General features: G+C 47.4%; 1 protein-coding gene across 1 annotated transcript in view; it reads right to left on the bottom strand.

The window, feature by feature from the left end:
• Nucleotides 1–26,986, bottom strand: part of Taok3 (TAO kinase 3) — a 159,154-nt gene that overhangs the window by 125,333 nt on the left and 6,835 nt on the right. Inside the window, exon 2 of the mRNA XM_052168754.1 lies at nt 20,046–20,136. The gene's annotated coding sequence lies outside the window, so the exon portion shown is untranslated. The remainder of the gene's footprint in view (nt 1–20,045; nt 20,137–26,986) is intronic.

A 26,986-nucleotide genomic window follows, 5' to 3' on the forward strand; every position in this document is an offset into this window, starting at 1 on the left:
GTAAAGTCAAATTATAAAATGGATTGGTATTTCTTACGTAGGAGACACTTTGGGGCTAATTTGGGATCACAGTGATTTAACACAAGCAAGCAAGCACATTAGTCCTGTGGGTCCTGTGTCTCCTCTGGCTTTAATCAGGAAAGCCTTTGCTGACCCCGCCCTGTCACTTCACTCACTTTTCTGCACGTCGGCCAATTAATTCCCAAGGGCCTGGCACTACCATCCAATGAGACGGAGAAGGACGAGCCAGGGGGTGGGATGTCTAAGGAGGTTCCAAACCAGTACCAGCAGAGCCCTGCCCTCTACTCGAGCATGGTGTGGAAGCTGAAGGCTGGTGTTTGAACCTCTTTGGGAAGTAACACAGAGGCAAAGCGCTCCTGCGAACACTTATGCAAATGCTCTGTGTAGGCTGTTGTGATCGTTTGCCAAAAAATACTGAACTCCATCCATGCCAGAGAGTTAAGTTCATTCAGTATCACGTCCTTGGAGACTGGGTCTCAAACTGGAGTTCCTTTCGTGGGCGGAGAGGGACAACTATAAAAATCCTAAACACGTGACACTTACACACAAGGCCCAGCTCACTGGGACCTGGCGTCCCCACTGCACGTTTTCCCTAAGAGTCACTGGGTCCATAAAACACTGGTTCCTCCTCCTTTCTGCAGCACGCATGCCCTTTTGTTTTGGGTGGTTTCGCTCTTGTCCCGTTCAGAATGAAGGAATGACACACAACTGACCCCAAAGCTGACTGTGATTTTCCTAATTCAATGGGAGCTCTCTGGTCACTTTCAGAAAGGGTCGATGTGTAGAGAAACTCCCACTTCCTACTTGGCTGTGTGCACGCATTCCTCCACTCTGAGTGCAGAGGCTGAAGAAGGTCCTCCCCATAGTACACACTCAACATATGGAAAGAGTTCCAAAAAATCCCCAGACTTCATGCTTGGAGACCAGTACCTCCTCTCCCACCAATTTCTTGGGGGTATAGCATGGGCCCTTCCTCTTCACTAGAGTTCAAAGCTCTACAACTACAATATTTTAATATCAAAAACCATCAAACAGGAAAGCTGGACAGATGCTTCTGCCATTAAGAGCAGCCAGAGGACCTGAGTTCAATTCCTAGCACTCACACAGCAGCTCACAGCTGCCTGTAAGTCCCGGTTCTAACGGATCTGATGCTCTCTCTGACCTCCTTAAGTACTGCATATACAGATCCACATACAGGTAAAGTACCCGTGCACATTAAATTAAATGCATGCAAGCAAGCAAATAAACATACACAAGACAGAGCAGTTAGGGCCAGCAAGACCGCTCAGTAGGGGAGCTGCCTGGGGCACAAGCCTGCAAACCCGAGGTTCAGCCTAGAACCCACCCCCAAATTTAGGAGTGTTGCGCACACCTGTAATCCTAATTTTACTATGATGAGACAGGGGTGGAAACAGGGGAATTGCCCAGAAGTTTGTGCACCAAGCTTGGAGTACACAGAGAGGCAGATGCGCCTTAAGACGGTGGAAGGAAAGAATCAACTCCTCAAAGCAGCCCTCTGGCCTCTGCACAGGCACTGCGGTACATGCATCCCCGTGACAATGAGAATTAAAACAGTTATGTGACATCCACTTAGGAGTCTTGGGAAGGGGTATCATAAATTCAAGGCCAGCCTGGGCCACATAGCAAGACCCAATCTCAAAGACAAAAAACAAACAAACAAAACAAGAACATAGATTAAAAAAAAAAAAAACCCTCAGATATCCCAGAAATGCTCACTAATGAGTGGCAGTTGCTCTGTTTTGTTTTCAAACATTAGCTTCTCACTGAAGAATACATTCTCCCAGTTCCGGATTTAAAATACAAACAAATACTTGGAACTTGTCATTCAGCATGGTGTCAATCAGGTAACCCGTGCATATTTTGGCCTATAACATTCAAACTGGTTTTTAAGTCTGAAAGAAACGGGAAAGTAGCTAACGCCCCTCCCCCTGGAGTGTCACCATGTCTTTTGCAGATACTTGTTTAATGTCTGTTAGGTGCCAGGCTTCAATGGCCAGCAGCAGAGTTACCGCCATGACCATGCTAAAGCCTTGTCCGCAAGGATATTAAATCAAGGGAGAGCCACCCTGGAGTACAGGGAGACAGAGGGCAGGATTTGGGCAAAGAGGATCTGAGTCAATCATTTAAGCGGGTGAGAAAGATCCAGAAAAACCAGAGTGTATTGGAGGCTGGTGTGAGGCTCATGGAAGGCCTGGAGACAGCGTTCGTTCATGTGCCTGGCAAAGGCACACCTGTGTTTGCGGCTTGAGACTTGCTTTACCCCATATGTGATGTTTGCTGACTGAAGAGCCATGGTGGCCGCCTCCCCTGGGGCGGTGCTCTGCTCAACTAACATGGAGAAAAGCAAGATTCTGGGTGTGGAGACCCAGATTGTGAAGGGATTCAGATTGATCCTGGAACATTTGAAATACAAAAAAAAAAAAAATGGGGTCTGGAGTTAGGAGCACTTGTTGCTGGTCTCGGTTAGGGTTTTTACTGTGGTGATAAATACCACAACCAAAAGTGACACGGAGAGGAAAGGCATTCTTTCCTCTCACGGCTTCTATCACGAACAGAAAGACGTCAGGGCAGGAGCTTAAGGCAGGAACCTGGAGGCAGGAGCTGATGCAGAGGCCACGGAGGGGTGCTGCTTACTGACTTGCATGGCCTGCTTTCTTATAGAAGCCAGAACCACAGCTCAGGGATGGCCCCACCCACAGTGGGTGGGGCTCTCATAGATCAATCATTAATCAAAGAAATGCCGCCATAGGCTTGCCTGAAGCCAGTCTGATGGAGGTGTCTTCACTGAGGGTCCCTCTTCCCAGAGGAACACAGCTTATGTCAAGTTGATTAAATAAAACCAAAACCAGAAATCTAACTAGCACCCTGCTCTCACTGAGAATCCAGATTCAGTTTCCAGCACCCACTTAGGGAGGCTCACAACTACCTGTAACTCCAGCTCCAGGGGATTGACACCCTCTTCTGCCCAGCCTCCCACCAGGGCACTAGGCATGCACACGGTACACATATCATACATATACATACATATACATATGTGCACACAGTATATATACATACACTCAGGCACTCACATCATCTATACATAAGATACAATTACACTCTTGTTAATCCAGCAAAATGTCAAAAAGGACCACTTCAGAGTATGATTAGGAAATGAATAATAATAAAAAAATCAACCTCTCTGTGTGTGTGTGTGTGTGTGTGCACATGCATGCGCATGTGTGTGAATGCTAGGGAACAGGACCTAGGGCCTTGTGCATGCCAGGTAAGCCCTCAAGTCAGAGATTAGGGTTCATGCTAAGCTCTCCCCAGAATGACCATGAATCGCAGGAGTGGATTTCCCATAAAGAGTCACTTTGTGTATGCTGCACTTAGAGGGGGTGGGGGGAGGGACAGAGAGGTTTACCTGCTGCTCTCTGGGACTTCAGCCTAGGAAGAGTCACTATGGTTAAAATGGAAAGTGACCTTCCATCAGCTACCAACTACTACAGGACAGCAAAGACCAAGGGACCGAGAAACAAACTTTCCCTTATTGTAGTATTTCCTCTATGAGTCCTGCTGAGTTCTCCAAAGTGATGCTGGGGTACAGGGGGCACCAGAATGGGGATTTGCATAAACATGTGCACTTGGCCACTTCTGCTGTACTTTTTTGCCCGTGTGTCTGATCTGAAACACAAGGTATAGCAATTTAGGTTATTTGCCTTTTAACTCCCCTCAATAAAGAGAGAAGACAGTATACCATCGGTGACTGACACTAGGTTACAATTCTGGGCCAACCATATGGACAGACTCTGCAATCTCTATCTTTTGACACAGATGTATCAATGTTTCAGCGTGGGAAGTTCCTACACAATAATGACAGAGGTCGTGATGTAAAGCCTGCTTTTCATTTCCCGTCCCACATCTCCCTTCCCTCCCCACAATTTATTTCTATGCAGAGAGACAAAATAAAATCAAAACTTCACTCATGAAGAGTCAAAGAAACTGGTGAGAAACATTAGCTTAAGGACTGCGTTCGAGATTCCAGAGAGAGGGTCTCAGATCCTTGTTTACCTAACATTAGGTAGTGAGGCCTGAGCAGGCATTATCTGACTCTTTTTTGTATGAAGAACATCTGGTGTATTGTCAGACAGTCCACGGAATCGTATTTACTTGTGGTAGGGAAAGGTCCATTTCCAAATGACGTTTAGGATGCGCCTTCCTACACAGCACCTATTCCTTTTTCTTTTTCTTTTCTTTTCTTTTTTTTTCCTTTTTTTGAGACAGGGTCTCTCTGTGTAGCCCTGGCTGTCCTGGAACTCACTCTGTAGACCAGGCTGGCCTCAAACTCAGAAATCCGCCTGCCTCTGCCTCCCAGAGTGCTGGGATTACAGGCGTGCGCCACCACCGCCCGGCTCAGCACCTTATTTCTATGTAGTTTTAATGTCTTAGGTATTGGTTAAAGAAACAACACTTGACAAAGCAGCTTTGTGCTTTCTTAAGGCAGTGTTGGGGCTCTTGACCCCGAGCTGCACTGTCACGGCTGAGCTGCAAGACTGATGGTTAAGATGTGGTGTGGCTTCTACTCTATCTGGGCTCTGCTGATAGCCGGCGAAACGGAAGTCGTCACAAAGAGGAAGTGTGCCACCGGGCAGTTACTTGTTCAACTTCAGATGGTTGATTTAGAGCAGGGGTGGAGGGGGGAGGAAATAGAGACCTAGATCCAACACTCCAAGTACAATAAGAGGTCAATAGAAAGAAGGCTGTGGGAAAAAGAAAGGGAGAGAAGGAAGAAGGAAGGGAGGAAGGAAGGAGGGAGAGAGAGAGAGAGAGAGAGGGAGGGAGGGAAGGAGGGAATGGGCGGAGAGAGAGGGAAGGAGGGAGGGAAGGAGGGGAAGAGAGAGAGAGAGAGAGAGAGAGAGAGAGAGAGAGAGAGAGAGAAGTGGGGGTGCAGAAGGGACGGGGAAATCAGAAGGCAGCACCCTTGACTGACAGCACAGTTTGGTTTATCTTCCTAAGTCTGAAATTACACAAACCTTGTGAAATGGAAGACATTGTTTCCTTGGAAAAGAACAAGATGGAGCCAGTGCCACTTGGGCTTGAGTGTGTACAGTCACAGAAGTCTAGCCCTCCCTTCATATCAGAGCTGGGGAAGATTCTGGCCACACTACATCACAGGTGATGGGTGTTTTTACAGAAATAATTACAGAGCAGACTGGTAACCTGCCGCTCCCTCCCATTTCCTGTGGAATGAAGCACAGTGAGTGGCTTCCCACTGCAGCGTTAATGCGGAGATCCAGTGAGCACGAGAGGCGGACATACACCCTGGCTACACCGTGGGCTTAGCCCTGTGAGGCCCAGCTTCCTGTTTCCTATAAAATGAGGGTACACTGAACTGATTTTAGGGGACTCTCTGAGCATCCCCACTTTTTGAGACAAGGTCTCACACTGTAACCCCAGCTGGCCTCAGACTCAGAGCTTCCCCTGCCTCTGCCTCCAGAATGTTGAGGTTAAGGGCATGAGTCACCACACCCTGCCCAAGCCCTCCCAGAGAAATGCTTTATAACTCCTCAAGGTCTGGCTGGGGAGGGGGTCAGGCTCAGGGACTGAGCACTTGGTTAGCATGTATAAAATGCTGGGTTTGATCCTTAGGATAAGAAAATAAAGTAAAATAAAACAAATCACTGTAAAATATAACATATTATCTGTATGATTTGAACCTATGAAGTCTGGTTGCCATATTGAAAAATAGATGAATCTGTATTTGTACTTTTTTTTTTAATTAAAAATTTCATTTTATGTGAATGCATTTCCTGCATGCATGTGTGTGCCATGTGTGCATGTGGCCGTGGAGGCCAGAAGAGGGCACCAGATCCCCTGACTGGTGTTTCCTTGTGAGTCTCCGTGAGTGCTGGCAACTGCACCAGGGTCCTCTTGGAGAGCAGCCAGGGCTCTCAGCTGCTGAGCAGTCTCTCCAGCCCCCATGCTGACTGTCACTTTAGAACCACAGTCCTGCTTCACTCGTGCCTGCTGTCCACTGACACCCAGGGCCAGCCTTCTCCTTCCACCACGTGCGTGGCGCCATTTCCTCATGCCCATCTCCATCGCCATCTTTGCTCACACGCTCGGGCTCCCATTTCCCTCACACACCCGTCCTATAAGACTCTTTTTTCCCCACTTGAAACACAGTCACTCTATCAAAGCCCAGACTGTTATAGAAAGTAGTGTAGCCTGTGGCCATTGTGTCTTGTTCCCCCCCTAGCCCTCACACACACACACACACACACACACACACACACACACACACATACACACACACACACACACACACACACACACCGCTTAGTACAAAGACATAGTTAGAGCAGGGTAGATGACAGAGAGACAATTTTCTTCCTCAGGACACGGAGAGGAACTGCCTCGCTGTCTGCCATTGCTCAGCTATCTTCGGCTGCTGGATGATATAATATTCCAAAAACAGAGTCTTACACAACAGTGTGGACAGGTGGGAGGATCCAAGCATGGGGCGAGTTTAAGGCAGTTCCTGTATTTACTTAACCATTTGAAACTGCTCAAAATTCTCATTTGAACAAATCTATAAAACACAAAAGAAGTCTTTAAAAAAAAAAATCAAACCTTGTGCGGGTTGTGGCATGTGTCTTTGCTTTCTGCAGGAGGGAGGGAGACGGGCCAGTGGGTCTCTGTGAGTGTGAGCCTGGTCCACAGAGAAAGCCCCAGACCAAGCAGAGCTACACAGTGAGACCCCCGTCTTAAACAAGAATTTGTTTGCTCTGCCTTCGGAAAACTAAATGACTTCAGATTATATCACGCAAGGATTAATTCAACCAAAGGCTCCACCATTGCGTATATACTGAAAGATCCTTGTGAGAGGGTGCCCGTCGGGAAGGGCTTCCATGAGACCCCTTATTCTGGCCAGCCCACCTCTGCTCAACTTGAACAGAACTGAGGCCTGCTGGTGCAGGCCTGCAATCCCAGCTATGCGAGGCACCAAGGTGAAGGAATCTCAAGTTTGAGGCTGCTCTGAGTTAGTCACTGAGCTGTCTTAAATTTGTAAAAAGTCAAAAAAGGACTCAAGACCACTCTCCTAGCACGTGAACTGCCTGCTGGCGCTTAAAGAAAAGGCAAGGAAGGGTTCAGAAGCTTGCAGTGGGCCAGCCTGGTGCTATGTGTATTCTAATGCTAATACTGGGCCCCCAAGACTGGATGCCCCGGCGTTCAGTCAGTGCACAGATACTAAGTGACCCCGAAGTTATTTCTGATTGGTAAATAAAGATGCCAACAACCAGTAGCGGGCGAAGCGACAGGTGGGGTTTAGGATTCGCTGGCTTGGGGTTGGAGGAGACCCCCCAAGAGAAGCAGAAGGTGCAGCAGGAGGAAGGAGAAGCCACAGGTTAGGTGAGTTCAGGAAAACATGGCCGTGAGTGCGGAGTGAAGAGCAGCCCAGATGAGACGTGGTGAGCGATAACTCAGGGCTGTCGATAGGACGCAGATTCTAACAGCACAGAGGGTAAAGAGCTGCCCAGCTCCAGAGCTGATTAAGGCTTATTGTAAATAAAAAGGTTGTGTGCGTCTTTTATCCGGGAACTAAATGGTCAAAGGCGGTGTAGAAATGCCAGGTTGGGAAGAAATCATTTCTACAACATAGCTCACCATTTTCTGTGCTTTTTTTTTTTTTTTTTTTTTTTTTTTAAAACAAAACCAAAACCAAATCACACAGTTTAAATTTCCTTCTGCACTTGTTTATGTTAAGGAAGTTTCCTAGTTAGCAGACATTCCTGGTGACTAAAACTCCGCAAGGCTGTGAAGTGACAGATCCGTCTCAGAACCCGCATCATCATCGTCGCCAGCACTGTTTACTGTTAACCAGTGGACCGGAGAGGTGGCTCCGTGGGAAAAGGCGCTTGCCACCGAATATGGCTTGAGTCTGATTCCTGGGATTTCCATGATAACAAGAAGAAAACCGACTCCCACCAGCTGTCCTCTGATATCCACATTTGCACCATGGGATACACTTACATGCACATACAAGAGACAAATGTGTTAATTTTTTTTGTTGTTGTTAAAACAGGCCATGTGGGTTTCTAAGCTGCAGATGCACCTTCCCATTGAGAAGGAATTCTGCAGACAATTCTAGGAGGGCTCTCAATGGCCGAAAGAGCCTGATGGGGACCTCAGGACCAGAGAGACACGATGATGTATCTATCACGTCTGCTATGTGCCAATCTGGGGATGAGAAAGACCTGCATCCCTGAGCCACCAACAGCAACAGAGAACCACATCTGCTCTGGTCAAGGCCGAGAGAGGCAGAAAGACGATGCACTAATGACTCTACCCTCCAAACTAGTTGCAAAGAACCACCTCGCACGGGCCTCTCTGGCCTTCTACTCAGCAGGACAGAGGCCAGGCATCTTGAGGGTTCAGAGGGCCACTTTGTCCCTCTTGCAGCCAGCCCCAGGCTCACAGGAGATGGTAGTCGGGCAGGGGCGTCCTGTTCTCAGAAGCGTTATAAGAGGTGAAGACGAGGTGCTCTTTGTGCTTAGAATCGGTATCTTCCACCATCTGCCTGGTGATGGAGGGATGCTCAGAAGACTGCTGAGAGGCTGGCGAGATGGTTGATGCCTGCTGCCAAGCCAAGGGCACGGAGTTAAGTCCCTGGAGCTCACAGGTAGAGGTAAGAATTGACTCCCCAGAGCTGTCCTCTAATCCATAACACTCGCACACTTCCAGCACCCCAGAAATAAATATTTAGATGTTAGAAAATCATTACCATTATAATATTGGTTATTTGGTACATGCATGAGTCCCTGTGTGGGTGACAGACTAAGGCATGAGGGTGTCACCGCATGAAACCACTCCACAATTAATTTGATTTGAAAATCAAAACTAATGCATGACTTGGCCCCAGTTCATCTTTACCGTGCAGTGACGTCCCTCATCTTCTCCCAGTGTCCCCTGCACTCACTGCCCCGTGTCCCCGTGTCCCCGTGTCCCCATGTCCCGTCCAAACTCTCCCCTTGACTTATCACAGCCCACAAATGCAAGCTCTTGGTTGTTTGGCGGTGGCGTGAAAGTGGGTAGAGGGCATATGTGACCCAGCGGATCCCTGTGCAGCAATGAACCTGACTTGTCATATTCTCCTGAGAGAGCACAGAGGTGACCGGGAGTTCTGACGTGCCCACCATCCTCACCTGCCTCTTAGGGCACAGCATCCCCCTCCTCGTATTTGACAGGATGGACACACCATGGAAGAGGTAAGCCTCTGGCAGGAGCACTTTACCACAAGGTTAGAAACGTGACACACAAGGCAATGACAAGTCATTATTTTAGACCTCACTCTGTAGACCAGGCTGGCCTCGAACTCTCCCATGCGGGAGACCTGCCCGCCTCTGTCTGCGAGTATGGGACTAAAGACAGCACCAGCACACCTGCCCAGAGATGTTCTGTAACCAACTACTTGCACATGCTTTTCCTGCCGCCAGTCATGACAGAACCCAGTGGAAGGAGGCACTTGTCACCGGCTGCCTTAGCTACAACCTGAGTCCAGAGCAATTGGTGTGGCCCCGTTGACGCTGCAGGGGGCGCTGTGGCTGTGGGGACAGCAGCTGCGGTCCCAGCTCAGAGCTAGGCATCTCTGCTTTGCTCTTTCAAAGCTTGGGGTCTGCTCTATTGTGCCACTCAATGACATGCGTCCTCAGAGGCACAGGGTGACAGGCGTCCTCCGTGTCACGCAACAACGGGTGTCCTCAGTGCTCTCTTTAATGCCCACTCACCTCTTCACCTTGACCAGAATAATCAGACTGTTAATCAGATTTCTTAAGGTGTTAGCCAGTTGCAGATTCCCAGCAAGCTTCTGAGGCTTAGTCAGCCCCTAGCCATTGAGTAAAATGCTAACAGACCGCCCCATACAGCCAGATCTACTGTTTGGAAGCGTTTCTACTAAATGTGTGAATGGAGATACTTATATTGTGCAATCAGATCAGGACAAAAACTTGGAACTTAAATAGGGCTAGTGAGACGGCGCAGCAGGTAAAGGGGCTTGCGGCTAAGTTTGCTCAGTAACCTGAGGCCAGGACCTCCATGGTGGAGGGAGAGAAACCATTCCTGCAAGTTGTCCTCTGACCGCTACATGTGCATTTTCCCTCAAAGAAACAAATATTTGTAAGAGAAGAATAAATAAGAGGCTGGAGAGCAGTTCTCAACCAATGCTGCGACCGACCCTCATGCTGTCGGGACACCAACCATAAAGTTACTTTCATTGCTACTTCATAACTGTAATTTGGCTGCTGTTATGAATTATAATTAAGTATCTGATATGATGGCGCACAGGTTGAGAGCTGCTGGGCTGGGGTGATGCCCCTGTGGTTATGAGCACTGGCTGCTCTTTTAGAAAATGTAGGTTCAGATCCCAGCACGACCATCTATAACTCCAGTTCAAAGGGATATGATACCCTTTCTGACCTCCTCATGACACCAGGCACATCGTGAGGGTATAGACACATATGTAGGCAAAACACACATACACATAAATATATATATAATTATATGTATATATAGAAATAAATTATGTATATGTAATAGGCATATATACATATGTAATTATATATAACTATGTGCATACATTATATACATATGTATATGTTATATACTATATATATTTTAGATTAAAGAAACTGAAGTATAGCCATATACGTAAGAAATAGTCACTAACTAGGAAATTAATTTTAATAACAATTGATTATTAATAAAATAAATTAATAAATTAATAAAATAATAAAATTAATAATAAATATGAATGTAAAACTCAAGTAAAAACAAACGAGGCAGGGGTGTGAGGAAGGAAGGGTGGTGATAGGATTTGGGAAGAAATGTGGTGGGAGCTTGTCTGGGCCAGATGAAGGCAGAGGAAAAAGAACCCACGTGTCCAGGGAGATGGGGCCACACCCTTTCAAATCCTAGAAGCTTGAAGGAACTGTCAGACCCTGGCTTGCATTTCTGGTGGGTGGAGGACACACAAGGGAGATGCGCAGCCAGGAAGTGAGGGAGTCCCTCTCAGGACACAGTGTAGCACTGCCGTTCTCTCAGCCTGTCTTGGAGAAAAGACACAGAGCCCATGTTTCTGGAAAGCAAGCTCTTGGGGGTTTAACTGCTGTGGAATCTTTTTGCACACAGAATTATTGGTAGTGGTGGTGGTGGTGGTGGTGGTGTGGTGTGTGTGTGTGTGTAGTATGTGTATGTGTGGTGTGTGGAATGTGTATGTGGGGTGTGTCTGTGTGGTATGTGTGGGTTGTATGTATGTGTGTGTATACATGTGGTATGTGTATTGTGAGGTGGGGTGTCTGTGTATGTGTGGTCTGTGTGGTATGTGTGTGTAGGGTATGTGTATGGTGTTTGTGTGTGTATGGTGTGGAGGTAAGGAAGGACAAGAAGAGGGGAGAAAGGAAAGGGAGAGACAGAGACCCTTTAAGAGATCTTTTCAACATTTGTAACAATAAAGACTTAAAAAAGCTAATGTGATTATCTGTGCAACAGTGCAGGCTTGGGAATGAGATGGAAGACGTTATGTTTATGACAAAAGGGGGAGTGTCTGTCAATATACACGAAGGTAAAAATCTGCATGACATCAGCCACCCTAGTTCCTACTTTAAAAACTATAAAAGAGTCGGGGTGTTATATGTGAAATATATCTGGGATAGGATGTAATTTGTATCTTGTAATTACTTACAAATATACCCCACTGATCAAAGCCAGAAGAATGTGTTGCTTATAAGGCTGGCCACCAGCAGTCCAGGGGGAGGCAACAACTGATGAATTTCTGAGTTCAAGAGCAGCCTGGGCTACATTACCAGTTCTGGGCTAGCCGGGACCACACAGTGAGACCCTCACTGCCTTTAAAAGACAGTGTATGAGAACTGCTCTGGGTCAGAGACCACCATCCTTTTGCTGGAGAGGAAAGGTAGGTTCAGTTCCCATGTCTGCTCATTCACTGAGCCTTCCTGACAGGAACCCTAATACAAGACTAATGAGGAACTGCTTTCAGAGCATCTAAGCACAGAGACTTTACAGTTCCAAGTGACAGTTGGCCACCATTACTCTGGGGCAGATTCAAGTGTTATTACTGTCCAGTCCCAGGCCTCCGCCCCCCCCCCCAAATAAAAGTCATTCTGGTGATGGCGGCTGTACTCTACGCCGCGCCTGCGTGGTACCAGTCCCCGAGGACTGGTCATTCAGAATTAAAGACCACCTTTCTTTAATTCCACTCACATGACCTATAGACAACACGAAATATTATCATTCCAGGACACCTTCAAGGGGAAGCAAAACATCAGTATAAAAAATGTGAAGCTGAGGGTTTAGGAATGACATTTTTAAAGAGGATGACTACGGTTGACTTCCCACTATTACAAGTCTTCAATCTACTGAGCCTAGACAGTTACCGTCTGCTTGTGCAGTTGTACCACAGGACTGTGCTTTGTGGAAGAAATCGCATTTGAAAGAATAAGGGAAACTCTGTGTCCTAACGACCAAGGAGGGGGACCACTTCAGAGGGAGGGGCCAGTTCTCTCTCCTCGGGCCTCAAGTGCCTCATGTCAGTGAAGGTGTAGTCAGAATGGCTCATTCTAACTACTCCTAATGTAGTAGTCAGTCCACCCCCCTGGAGCCCACGCCCATGACCTTCCTCAGCTCCCCAGTTGCTCTCTCCCCATCCCCATCCTGTCTCTTCAGGTTAGCCGGCTCTCAGCCAGGACCACAAATGGCCCCTGAATCCCTTCCCCTGCGCCCTGTTCATCAGCGGTCCACCCCTCATTGCCTCCTACCACTGTCTACCCACCCTTCTTCAGCTCACTGCAGAGGGAGGGGCCTTCCCTGACAGGAACACGCTCCCAGCAAATTAGCTCCAACCTGCTCGTCGCCCCCTCCAGGAGGATTCTCCTCAGGTCTCTTCCTCTGGAACCCTCTGGGCAGACCCTTCTCTCTGTCTCTGGTTGCTTCCTCCCTGGGGCCCCCTGTTGTCTGTGAGGAGGTTGCCTGCCCTGTCCTTCCACACAGGAGCCTGTGCTAAGCGACTTCCCTTCTCTCTGGACTCCCTAGTCTCACTCTCTCCCAGGCTGCTTTTCTTCTTTTCCAGTGAGGCTGTCCTCGCTCCAGAACCCAAGTCCAAATTCTCATTCCCGATCTTTCTTCCTTGAAGTCACTCGGCAAGCCGGCTGGGGAGTGCTCCTTCAAAGGCTCTGATTGCATTGGTCTCTCCTATTCAAATGGCTCCCCACTATCTGTGGTTCAGAGTTCAAACTTCTTGCTATGTGATTCAAAAAGCCTTTGATTCCCCACTGTCCCTAAGTCCCCGGCTTTGTTCACACCCTCTGAACTCGGCTGAGCCTGCATTGATCGTGTCCTGCCACACCTGATGAAAAGCTGGCCAGCCTTTGGGACTTCGTTCGGATTCCATTGCCACCGCGTGAAGCTGCTCTCCCCTGTGTAAAGAAGCACCCTGACAACTTCCCGATGGCATCCACTCTTTAAATGACAAGGACACTCCTTAACTTCATTACTTGTAACTGGCCATAGGACGCTAGGCATGCCTTCTGCACAGTGTCCTCGTGGTGGTAGGCAGCGGGGACCATTCGCTCAGAATTAAAGACCATCTGTCTAGGACTCAAGCTGAAGTTTCATGTCTGTCTTGTTTCTATTAATGAAAAGATCCAGGAGATTAACTAAATAAACAATATTTTGTGCATGTGTGTGGAATAATTAAGAGAGATGATTTTTAAAGAATTTTCATTTCTGTTACTTTATAAAAATAATTATGAGCAATTCCCCTCCCCAAAGAATTGAAAACATATGCTCCTATGAGAACGTATGTATGGGGGCCAGAGACAGCTTTAGCCATAGGAGCGTTTCATGCTCTCTGCAACTCCAGTGCTCACAATCGTCTGTAACTCCAAAGCCAGGGAATCCCATGCCTTCATTCTGTCTCTCTGTGGGCAGGTGTGTGTGTGTGTAAGCACTCACACTCATACACACACTCATATACAAACATACATACACACAAACAAACATGTACACACACATTCATATACACACAAACACACATATACACACGTGCACACACATTCATACATATACACACAAGCACACACATAAACACACACACACAAAAAGACACACAGACAAATAAACATGTATACACACTTTTGTACACACACATTCATACATATACAAACACACACATACAAACACACAATAAACATGTACACACACATTTGTACACACACACACAAACATGTACACACATACACACACACACACACACCAATGCATATGTGGATGCTCACATCAATACAATACGCACAATGGAAACATCTCAAGTGCCTATCAACTGATGAATACCTAGGAGATGATGTCACCCGCATACACTGCTGGTCTTAAAAGGGAATGAACTATTAACCCAGGTGACACATTTTACAACATGGATGCATCTAGAAAACATCATGCAAAGCGGAGGGCTCTCACATACTCACACAGTCACATGCGGTCCAATCCTACACATAAAGAAATGTCCAGAACCAGACAGAAAGTTAGTGATTGTCCGGTGCTGATGGCTATGAGAGCAAGTGAAGTGGGCACAGAGTTTTCTTCTTTGGTTTGATAAATTAAAAGCCACCTGGAAGCCAAGCCTGGTGGTGGCACATGCCTTTAAACTCTCTGCACTCAGGAAGTAGAGGCAGGGGATCTATGGGAGTTCAAAGACAGCCTGATCCACATGTGGGAGTTCCAGGCTGACCCACCTGGGGGACTATGTAGTGAGAGCTTGCAGGAAATCCTAGTGCTTAGGAGGTAGAGGCAGGAGAATTCAAGGGCAGCTTTGATGACCCAGAGAACCGGCAAGCTGAGCTACATGAAACTCTGGCTCAGCAAAAAGACAGCAGAAATAGGCAGGGGAAAAGTCAAACAGGAAATGAGCCTGACACGGGGCGTGAAGAAAAGGTAAAGTCTGAGGCCTACAGACACTTTTGGTGAAATAACAAGCACTGGTACCGGTGGCGAGCCTGGAACATCTGACTGACTGCAGAGGGCCGCCTGCCCGCCGAGAACAGAGGAAGGAGGGCAGGATACACACTCTGGGGACAGATTAGAAAGGGTGTGGAGAGCCTCGAAGTGGAAAGTGGGAACCTCAGAGGCTCAGGACGCAGAGCTCAGTGGCATTTGAAGAAGCCTGTGTACCTGGGCGTGGCGGTGTTCTGAACAGTCAGAAGTGTTCAAGGCCAGCCTGGCCTACAAGCAGTGAGACCCTGTCTCAAATAAAAACAAAAGGCAAAGGAGCAAAAATGCTGTTGGGTATGAGCGGGGGAGGGGGGGTGGGTGAGAGACCAGGAGAGAGAAAGACAGCTATGGTGACCCATGAATGAAGACACAGGAGGCTGAGTCAGAATGGGACGCAGCGGACAGTTTAAGTTTTACAGCAGGATTGAGGAAGTCTAAGTAGGAGCACACGAGAACACAGAGAAGACCAGCAGCTCCCATCTCCACATCCACGTCCTTTGTTAGTCAGAGACACCAAGGCTTGCGGGAAGGGGCTAGCAGGTGTGTGAGGTGACAGGGTGAGGGACGGCAGACACGTTCTTGTGCCAAGTCCAAAAACACACATGTGACTAAAACCAAGAGTAATGCGGGAGGGCTGACCAGGAGTCACAGTGCAGGGTCAGGTGGGCCAGCCGCTCAGAACCAAGAACACCAGTGACAGAGTCTCAGACTCTCTAAACTGTTGCACAAGTGGGTGGGACCATACTGGAGGTGGGGGCTTCCCGGCAGCATCTGGCAAGACACACATCAAGGTCAGAGGGTACACATGAAAAGACAGATGCTGTCAGCCTGTGGACAGCTGACGGGGGCAGGTGGATGGCACCTGCATGCTTTAGAAAGTGTTCCCTGAGACTGTCCAGTGACTGGACAACCTGTGGGGCAAATGCAGCTTGGCTTAAAAAAAGACCTCTTGGTTCAAAAAATATATATGTATATATATTTTGTATATATACATATATATTTTGCATATACATATATACAAAATATATATGCATACGCATATATGTATATATGTGCACATATGCATACGTATATATATATATGTTGCAAGATATTTCCTATCCATTCACATTGAGGCAGAGAGAGGTCAGTGATTAGAGGGAAGAGAAGAGGAGCAGCTAAGAGAAGTGAGGGGCAGAGAGAGGCTGGGTGGACCAGAGGAGCTGGGCAGAGAGGAAGGCGCGGATATCCAGATGGCTTCAGACATATTTCTGGTGTTTTGGAGAGGTTAGAAAATTGGGATAAGACCTTTATCACTGTAAATCAGCGTTATGTAATTGGGAGTTTTATATACATAAGTATATTTGGTTAACTATTTAAGAGTCAAGCGTTACCAGGTATTTGTGTGTAGAGCGGGAGCGTGGGATTCCCACGGTTTTCAGTCTGTGGCGGAGAGGAAACACAGCTGGGATGCTGTGAGAGCTAGCGGAAAGAGATTGGCAGAAAGAGACAGTGAGAGTCATCCTGAGCTGGACCCGCCGGGACTTAGTGCAGCGGCCTGGTGGGGCGGTACTCATTATTAATTATTTACCCCTACATATATTAATTATACATGCACATGATCGGTCATTTTCTGGTAAAGCTGTGAAAGGTACCTGTGTTACCCCAAAGCAGCAAGAATGAACACGGCTGCCAGATATCAGTCACAGGCTCCTCCCTTGATATATGATCAACTTTGGCCCTTGCAGACATTATTTCATGTAATTCCTTCATGATCTCGGGAGGCAGGTACTCTGACTCATGCCCATGTTTTAGTTTGAGGCCCATGCTTCTGCGAGGTTAGCAGGTGTATATGTGCGTATATACATGTGTATGTGTATTTATAATGCATGCATGAATTATATATACACATATGTACATTATAAGGGTATGTGTGTGTGTAATATGTGTGTGTATGTATACATACACACACAGACATACATTTCCAAGACTCCTCTAAGAACAACTGCCTTTGCATTTTTTTAAGTACCTGGGCCCAGATATCAACGCCCCCTCTGCAAAGCTTCCTTCTATGTCGCCACCAAGGCTGAACCAGAACAACTTAAAACTTCAGACCCCTTCACAGGATTTTCTTTTTGGTTTTGACTTAACATTTCATGTGATGGTCCCCATGCACAGGGATGTTCTCAAAAAACGAACTCTGTAATGATTAAAAGAGGAAATACAGCATCTCACCTCGAAGCTGCCTCCCCAACCCCCTTACATGTGGCCTTGCATGAAAGGGGTCCGTGTGATCTTTGCAGGCCAGAGATAAGGACTAGGACCACGGGAAACCAGAGAGGAGGGTCAGCCCAGGCTGTGTCTGTGTCCTCTGGAGAGTGAGTCTCGTCACCTGGACGGGACCCACCAAGTGCAGCCACGGGCTAAATCAACAGGTGCAGATGAATGGGATGTGGCCAGGGACTTCCACCTTCCCTGACTCAATTAAGATCTGCTGTCATCTGTCTGTCGGGTGAGGCCCCACCCACTTCCTCTCCCCACACCCAGCTCAGACCAGGACACTTCTGGACTGAAATCTACATTCAGCCTATTCTGGAGGCTTTCTGAGAGGCTACAATTCGTAGTGTGTCTGTCTGTCTGTCCATTTGTCTCCCTCCCTTCCACGCACACACTTTGGCATCATATTTCAAAGGTTATCTGAACATTTTAATTTCCTCTTTTCTTTAGATAGCCTCGTTCCCCCTGCCCTGAGCAGTATCCACCACACGCATCTTGAAGGATCGATGCCTCCTACGCAACATGACAACAATGGATTTACACATCAGTCATGGAAGACGCTTGCCTGAGTTTGTCCAGGGCTGCATGTCAGCACACACAATTCCCTTAATCCTTGTTCCTATCGCCTAGCAGAGTTGATAAAAGGAGCTGAAGAGTCACTAAGGCAGCTTTCCCTTGGAGGAGAATTACTTAGACTAATGTTAACATACAAAGTAACGGGCTGTCCGTTAAAAGTTACCTCCCCCCCTCTATCCCGCCCCCAACTTTTGGGGCTCTCAGAGACTGAACCACCAACCAAAAGGCATGCATGGGCTAGACCTATCCCCCCACCCCTCCTCCCGCCACATATGTAACCAAAGTGCAACTTGGTCTTCATGTGGGTTCCAAGTGTGTGTGTGTGTGTGTGTGTGTGTGTGTGTGTGTGTGTATGTATGTGTGTGTGTGTGCTGTGCCAAAAGTTGTTGTCTAGCTGTCCCTGGCTATGTTCTTTTAGCTGGTCTGCCTTGTCTGGTCTCAGCGGGAGAGGGTACATCAACAAGGAGTTGATGCCAGGGTGTTGGGGATACCAGGGGGCTTTCACCCTGACAGAGGAGATAGGGGGATACCAGGGGGCCTTCACCCTGACAGAGGAGATGGGGGGATACCAGGGCAGCCTTCACCCTGACAGGATGGGGGGGATACCAGGGGGGCCTTCACCCTGACAGAGGAGATGGGGGGATACCAGGGCGGCCTTCACCCTGACAGGATGGGGAGGATACCAGGGGGGCCTTCACCCTGACAGAGGAGATGGGGAGCAGGGAAGGATAGTGGGAGGGGGTGACTGGGAGGAGGGGCAGTGAGCGGGATATAGTTAATAAAAAAAAAAAAGTTACCTCTTAGCTTGAGTCATCTGACTTCATTTTATGGACTAGAGTTGTCCCGGAAATTAATGACCTCATGGCTAAGGTATTTTTTCTTCTCCTTTAGTAACTAATTCTAGTCACTAAAATGATTTAAAAAAATGGCAAAACAAAGTAAACTTGGCCAACCCCTTTGATCTTTGTGTCTCTAAGACTGGACTTACATGTGAGAAGCTGCTTCTCTTTGACCCTGTTTTCCCACTCTTTGACATGACGACTATAGGAAGTGAGATTGTTAAGGTCTGGAGGGGATGCTGGGCCACTCTGTGTAGTGTAGCCTTGACTTGTTGCTTTACCATTGGGGTGTCTATTAAGGTGGGCTGCACCCGCCTTTAAGGAGGTGGCTGTTAGCACATTCGTAATGTTTCCTTCAAGGGCTCTTCTGCCAAGGTTAGGACACTCTGTTGGCAGCCTGGCCTTGGTCTTACTCACCCAGAGGGAAGAGGGAGAATGAAAAATTCTAAGTTTCCAAAGACTGACACAGAAGCTGAACTCCGATGACCCACTAATTAGACACAGTGAGTGTGTGGGTCTGACAGCGGCTCGCAGCTTTAGGCCTCTTGGCTGGACGCTGTATGAAAGCCCTAAGTGCTCACGTGAAATTCAGGAAGTTTAAACGGCTCCTGTGTGTGAAGGGTGTGTCGGCACGAGTCGCTTTATGAGGAGACATTTGATGTAAAATTTAAAAACTATCTACGTTTACTCGCAGTGGACCTCCTGAACGAGAAGGCCCTACGAAGTCCGAGCCGACACACAAGAGACTTTAAATTTAATTTCACCCCAGCAGCCAATAAGTTCGAGAGGAGAGTGTTCTTCGAAAGACTGCCTCTGGCTCACGGGAAAGATAAAGCTGAGATCAGCGTCAGTGACAAGGATACCACTAGGCTGTCAAGCGCCTTCTTCCTGAGAAAGGAAGTTCTTAACGGAGACTCAAGTGAGACTTGAGCAGCACTTCCTGGTCAGACCGGGAGCCTCAAGAGCACTTTACAGGGCTTTGCATTTTGACATTCGGGGAAGGAATGTTCTAAAACAAGTTTCCAGTACCCCCAGTAACCCCCAAACCCCTCTATTCTCAGTTCCTATCAAAGAGAACAAACAAGCGATAGCTAAACAAACACCATGTAAAAAAATCGATGACATTCTTCGGTCAATGCCTGCTGCTGCAGGAACATGTAAACACCAGGCAGGGCCACGCTAGCCCGGGCTACCGGCCACCATAAAGACAGAATTAATGTCGTGCTATCATCTCTCTACCTAGGAGCTCTGGGAGCTTTCGAGCGACACACCCTGTTAGGAGGCACTCACCGTCCTTGAGAATGAAGAGCAGTCAGGTTGTCTTCACATTTTATTCTTCAAATCCGCAGCGTCTTCTTTTCGAAGCCCATGTATGGAAAGTCTGCAAGAAGCCCCAAGAAATCCTTATGAGGAACTACAGCTGAAGACGCGTGAGGAGCGTGCCCCGCGGCGCTATCAGGCCCAGCAGCCTGGAGGCTGGTTCCTGTTCTGACGCCCATTGGCCCTTGCAGGTGCATGTGCCTCTGGGTGGTGCCAATCTGCTCTCTCTCTCTCTCTCTCTCTCTCTCTCTCTCTCTCTCTCTCTCTGTGTGTGTGTGTGTGTGTGTGTGTGTTTATCTGCCTGTCACTCTGTGTGTGTCTGTCTCTCTATCTCTGTCTCTGTCCCCCCCTACCCCCCTGAACCAGTGACCAGTGATCACCCGAAGGAGATTTAAGGCTGGCACTACCAACACCAGAACATCTAGGATCTAGGACACTCCCACCCTGGGCTCAAACTGAGAGCTGTCCAGAAGGGTTCATTAGGCACTAGTGACTGCCGGATCCAAAGAGACAGTTTATTTCAACAGGTTTCTATGCTTTCTCTAAAACTTACTGTTACTGAGCCTGTCCTAGTGGGTGTGATGGGGGTGGGGGAGAGGAATGAAACAAGATGATTCCAAGTTCAAGTCCTGCTTGGACTACTGGGGACTTCAAAGCCTGTCTGGGCTTCAGAGTGAGTTCAAGGACACCTTGGGCAACACAGTGAGAGGCTGTCTAAAAGATGAGCTGTGGGGGGAGAGGCTGGGAAGAAGGCACCACAGTGAAGAGGGCTTGCAGCTTGGCCAGAGTCGGGGGTTTGGATCCCAGCACCCACACTTATAAGTGGCTCACAGACACCTGTAACTCCAATTCCAGGTGATCCAAAGCCCACTCCTGGCTTCCCTGGGAACACGCCTACATGTGCACTGATGCACACATAAATTAAAAAAAAAAACAAATCTTTAAAAAAAAAAAAAAACCAGAGGGCTGTCTAGTCAGTTCAGCAGGAGGTGAGGCTCAGTTTCAGTGCCCACCCCGAGTCACCTGCTCTGTTTTAGTGATTCCCAGCCTGTGGGGAGCAACCCCTTGGGGGGGTCACAAATCCTGCATATCCACATTAACATTACTAACATTAATAAAACATTATTAATTTATAATTAATAATATATGTAGTTTATGTTAATATTCACATTAATATAACATTATGCAAAATTACAGTAATGAAGTAGCAATGGGATAATTTTCTGGTTGGGGTGACCACGACATGAGGAACTGTGTTAAAGGGCAGCGGCATTCAAAACATGGTTCTCCGCACTAGCATGCTGTGATGAACAGGACAGAGTCTGGGACTGGGGAGCTGGGGTTCTAGATAAATGGGGAAGAGAAGCTACACATGGTGGAGACTGAAGGCTCTAGGAGGGCAACTGGGCCAGCTGACTGCAGCTGTGTTCTCCAGAAAGAGCACTGCGCTCCGGCTGCCACCGAAGTCTGGGAAGACTTTTCAGGCATGGCGCCTCTTGATAGTAAGCCCTGTCCTGAGCAGGCCAAGTCAGGAGGATGGCAAGTTCACAGCCTGTCTGGCTCACATGGGGAGACAGTGGAAAGAGATAGAAACCTTCTCAGAACCCGGTACGTGGAAGTGAGGGCTTGCCTGTCCTAGGTATTAAAATGCACACTGGAGGTGGACAGTGCTCAGTTATTTTAAATCAGGCTTAAAACGCACTTCAAAGGCGATTACTCAAAGACAGCTGATAACACCCCTCAATTAATGTGAGGAGTTTGATTTGACAAGTTTGCAGCATCAATATCATAACCAATGGAAACCTACTGAAAAGTCCCCATGGAGCTAATGCTCCGGAGCTGGGGCTCATGATTACTGTAGCTTTAAGTCGCCTAAGGAGGTGACATAGGCATCAGAAAGGTTACCTCACAAAGATTGGTTTTCATATATTTTTCTCCTGCCTAAGATGTGTTCTTCTTGGCTTCTGTGGCCAAAAATAGAGAAACACAAGTCTAACCCAAAAGACAAACCTAAAAAATCCAGAGAGTGAAATGGACACAAATATGCTTCTAAACTACATTTTCCTTCTTCAGGGTTTTTACTTCCTTATGCTCAAAATAACGAAACTCTTATAGCCAACCAATTGGAGAACCTGCTCAAGCCAGATTTCTATTAGTCATTCAGCAGATATTCACTAAACAACTAGTTGGGTGATACCACTGAGTCAAACAACAATCTCTCTGTGGGCCCTGAATGCTAGTGGAGGGATTTAGGATGAACAGGGCAAACAGAATGGTTTGTTTCTCTGGCAGAGGTTAGCAAGTGCTGGGGAGAGGAATTCAGTGTGAAAGGTGGGGACCAACCCACCCCAAATTTATTTGTACTCAGCAAGTGATCATTCTTGAAAGGAAGGCCTTTGTTTTGGAAGATTGGGGTGTGAAGCTTTCCTGACTGACTCCACCACTGACTGTCTTCTGTTGCATGTAACACAGAAGTGCATGTGTGCATGCATGCATGCATGTGTGTGTCCATGCATGTGTGCATGTGTGTGTAAGTGTGCATGTACATCCATATGTGTGTGCATGCATGCATGTATCCATGCGTGTGTGCATGAGTATGAGTGTGCATGTGCATCCATACGTGTGCATGCATGCATTTGTGTATATGTGTGTATGTGTGTGTGCATGTGTATGTAGCGTGTACATGCATGCATTTGAGTGCATGCATTTGTGTGTGAAAGCACGTGTGTGCACATGTGTGTGCATGTGTGCAAGCATGCATGCGTGTGGGTGTGTGTGTATGCGCACACATGTGTATGCACAGGCATACATTTCCGGGTAACCCTGTATGTGCTTGCATGTGGAAGCCGGAGTTCCACCGAAGCCAGTGTCTTCCTCACCCACTTCCCACCTCATTGTTTGGAGACAGTGTCTCTCACTGCACCTGTTCTTATTGATTCCACTAAACAGGCCAGGAAACCCCAATCCACCCACTTCCATCTCCACAGTACCAGGATTACAGATGTGCCCCACCACATCTGGCTTTAAAAAAACCTTATTTTTTGGTAGGATGTCGGAGAAATGGTTCAGAGTACTTGCTGCTCTTGCAGAGGGCCAGGATATACTTCCTGGAATCTATGTGACAGCTGTCAACATAGCTGTCTCTAACCCCAGTTCCAGAGTATCTGACACCCTCTTCTGGCCCCCTCAGTCACTGCATGCATGCAGTGCACATACATACATGCAAGCAAAAATCCATGCTCATAAAAATTTTTTTAAATTAAAATTGAAAAGAGAATTGTTAAATTATATTTTTATTTACGTTGAATGTATGTGGGTGGAAATGTGTGTGTCCCTATGAGCATACAGGTCAAACTATGAGTCAGAGGACAACTTATGAGAGTCAGCGCCCGCCTCCCACCACAGTCATCCTAAGAAATGGTGGCAGGGTCCTTTCCTGCCAGGCTGTCTCAGTAGCCCGCACCTACATTTACTGGGTGGTAAGGATCCAGACTCAGAGTTTGAGGCCAGCCTGGTCTACAGAGTGAGTTCCAGGACAGCCAGGATGAAGAAACCCTGTCTCGAAAAACAAAACAAAACAAAAATTAAAAAAAAAAGGATCCAGACTCACAGACTCAGGTTCTTGCAAGCTCTTTACAGACTGACCCCTCTCTCCAACCTAAGGATCTTACTTTATTTGTTGATAAGACCCAGAGAAAGCAGAACAAAACTCGAAAGGACCCAGATAATAAAAACACCATCCAAGGACAGAAGTAACAGACCCTCAGGCTTTCATAGTCAGGTGAACTCTGGAGGCAGGGGCAGGCGGATCTCTGAGTTCGAGGCCAGCCTGGTCTACAGAGTGAGTTCCAGGTCAGCAAGGGCTACACAGAGAAACCCTGTCTCAAAAAACCAAGAGAGTCAAAGTGAATGCTGAAAATGAGCATGGATATTGCCAAGGCCTGGGTGCCTGATGGCAGACTTTGTGAATCTCATGCTCAGAAGTAGAGTGCTCCCTTAGCAACTGTCCCTGTCGACATCACCCGCAGTGACAATTGCATTCTGCAACTCTCTGCATAACTACACTTAAGTACTAGTTTGAATCCAAAGTATTACAATTTAATATGACTCAATAATTAAGATATCCGTGGCAAGGTTAGACATATAAGAGATGTCTTTCTAAAATCAGGAAGATGGACGGACATCTGCAAAGAAGGGAAGTATAAACCCTAGAATGGACTCTCAGAATATTCTAGAACAAGGGAAGCATTCACAAGCATGTCGGGAATTCAAGAGAGAGAAGCAACGAGGGTAGTCAGGGATCTCATCAGCAACAGCAGCTCTTCAGTGATAGAGCACTTGTCCAGCTCATGCATGACCCTGGGCCCAGCCCCAGCACAACACAAAAACAAAACAGAAGAATCTGGAGGCTAAGAGGCAGAGGCACTGAAGGGCAGGGCAAAGAGGGGCCAGCAGCAAGGCAGGAAGCGCATGGCCAGCAGGTAGGTGAGCAGGCTCAGGGGAGAGTTAAGAACCGACTTCCACCATTGTCCTCTGACCTCCAGAGGCATGCCCCTGCTGCACCCCCCAATACACACTAAATAAGTGTGTGAAAAAAAACAGGGTGCCCAAACCCAAGATATACTAAATCTGCCAGGAGATTGATCTTCAGCTCTGAACAGGTGGAGAAGACCAGAATCCTGCTCTGAGGAAGTCAGAGAGTATCTGTGTATTTCAAAAGGTTGAGACTGCGGGCTGGAGGGATGGCTCAGGGCAGAGACCCACATGCATACAAGAGGACAGAAGCGTGGAGGGAGAGCATGGAGGGCTTCCATATGAAAAGCCAGCTCGGAGGTAGAACTCCTGACTCGGTCTCCAGTACAGGCGGGGTAGGGTGGGGGTGGGGGTGTGGTGCTGGAGCGATGGTTAAGAGCACTGGCTGCTCTTCCAGGTGTGTGTTCAAATTCCAGCAACCACACCGGTGGCTCACGGCCATCCGTAATGAGATCTGATGCCCTCTTCTGGTGTGTCTCAAGACAGCAACGGTGTACTCATATATAATAAATGGATGGATGGATGGATGGATGGATGGATGGATAGATAGATAGATAGGTAGATAGATAGATAAAAAATTAAATAAGAAAGGAAAACAGGAAACTGATCTAGCACATCTGGATCAAGCTTGCTATGGTCTGCGTGATCTTGGGCACGAGGGAAGTTGCTGACTTTCTTTGAGCATCAGTTTCCCTATGTGCAAATCCACTCCTTGTTGTTTCTCGAGTTGGCTGTCATGGAATTGAGCAAATGATCCGTGAGAGTCCCAGCAGAGCCGGCTACAGAAATGGGCTTCAAGGGGTTAAAAGAAGCAACCAGCGCTGCAGACTGGGCAATGTGTTTCTGACTGTGCCTGGCAGTTAACCAAGGGGGCTCTTCATTCATTCATTCATTCATTCATTCATTCATTCATTCATGCCAAGAGTCTGGAGAACTATATACTCCTATGGATGAAAAAAATGTGACACTTTTAATGTCATCAACTAACTTAGGGCCAGGCAGGTGGCACAATATGAAGCCAAAGAAGGTGCTTGAGTCTTTCTGAGTCTAAGACTTCCTTCCTCCAGAGTGTCAAACAATGAAACACTGACATTTGCTCTGTTGTCCAAGGGAATCCTATCTCTCTCCACAGCCTTTATTACAGAATATTTATTTTGAATAGAACACCTTTTTAAAAAGTATTATTTTTTAAGCACGTGTGTGTGTGTGTGTGTGTGTGTGTGTGTGTGTGTGAATGCAGATACCCAAGGAGAACAGAGTTCCTGGAAGCTGGAGTACAGGATGCTGTGAGCCATCTGATGTGGGTGCGGGAACTGAATCTGGGTCCTCTTGGAGAACAGGGCACACTCCGCTCTTATGTCTGAGCTGTCTCTCCAGCCCACAGAATAGCCTTAATTTGCTCTCCGACAATTTCATACGTGTAAACAACGTATCTTGTCTTATCTACCCCCCAGCTCTTCTCTAATTTCATTTCTTTTTTAAAATTTTTTCTTTGTCTTGTCTGTTTGCTTGCTTGATTTTTTTTTTAAAAAAAAAGATTTATTTATTTATTATATGTGAGTACACTGTAGCTGTCTTCAGACACTCCAGAAGAGGGCGTCAGATCTCATTTCGGATGGTAGTGAGCCACCATGTGGGTGCTGGGATTTGAACACAGACCTTCAGAAGAGCAGTCAGGGCTCTTAACCACTGAGCCGATTCTCCAGCCCCTCTAATTTTATTTCTTATTGTGTGTGTATATGTGCATGCCTATGTATGTGGGCATGCATAGCACACACATGTGGAGTTTAGAAGACAGCACTGGAGTCATTTCTTTCTTCCCACCCATACGTGAAGTGCAAAGTCTGATCTCTAGTCATCAGGGTTAGAGACACACTGAGCCATCTTGACAGCTGCCCCCCCACTCCCACCTCTTCACACCCTTCTGATGAGCATTAGCCCTCGAGGACTAGAAAGGAGGCACGAACACGCCCTATTCACCTGAGGATCACAAACTCACTTCCTCATTCGTATGCACAAGTACGTAGTGAGCACACTTCCTACATCATGGTTCACACTTGCCCCGGGGTGTGCAAAGCGGGGTGATGCCTGTCTTTCCCAGGTTGCCTATCTATTTCCTCAGCTCACAGGCCAGAAAAACATGGAAAAGTGGGGACCTTGTATACAGTCTGGAGAGTTTTGCAAGCCAGGCATGGTGGCTCATGCCTGTAATCCTAGAACTTGGGAGGCTGAGAGGAAAGACTGTTGAGAGTTCCAGGTCAGCCTGGGCTTACAGTGTAAGACCCAGTCACAAAACCAAACCAAACCAAACTAAACCAAACCAAAACCAGAAAAATATTTTTTTCAGAGACAATAAAGGCATAAATTTTCAGAAAGCA

This window comes from Apodemus sylvaticus, chromosome 22, assembly GCF_947179515.1.
Source record: "Apodemus sylvaticus chromosome 22, mApoSyl1.1, whole genome shotgun sequence".
Taxonomy (NCBI): Eukaryota; Metazoa; Chordata; class Mammalia; order Rodentia; family Muridae; genus Apodemus; species Apodemus sylvaticus.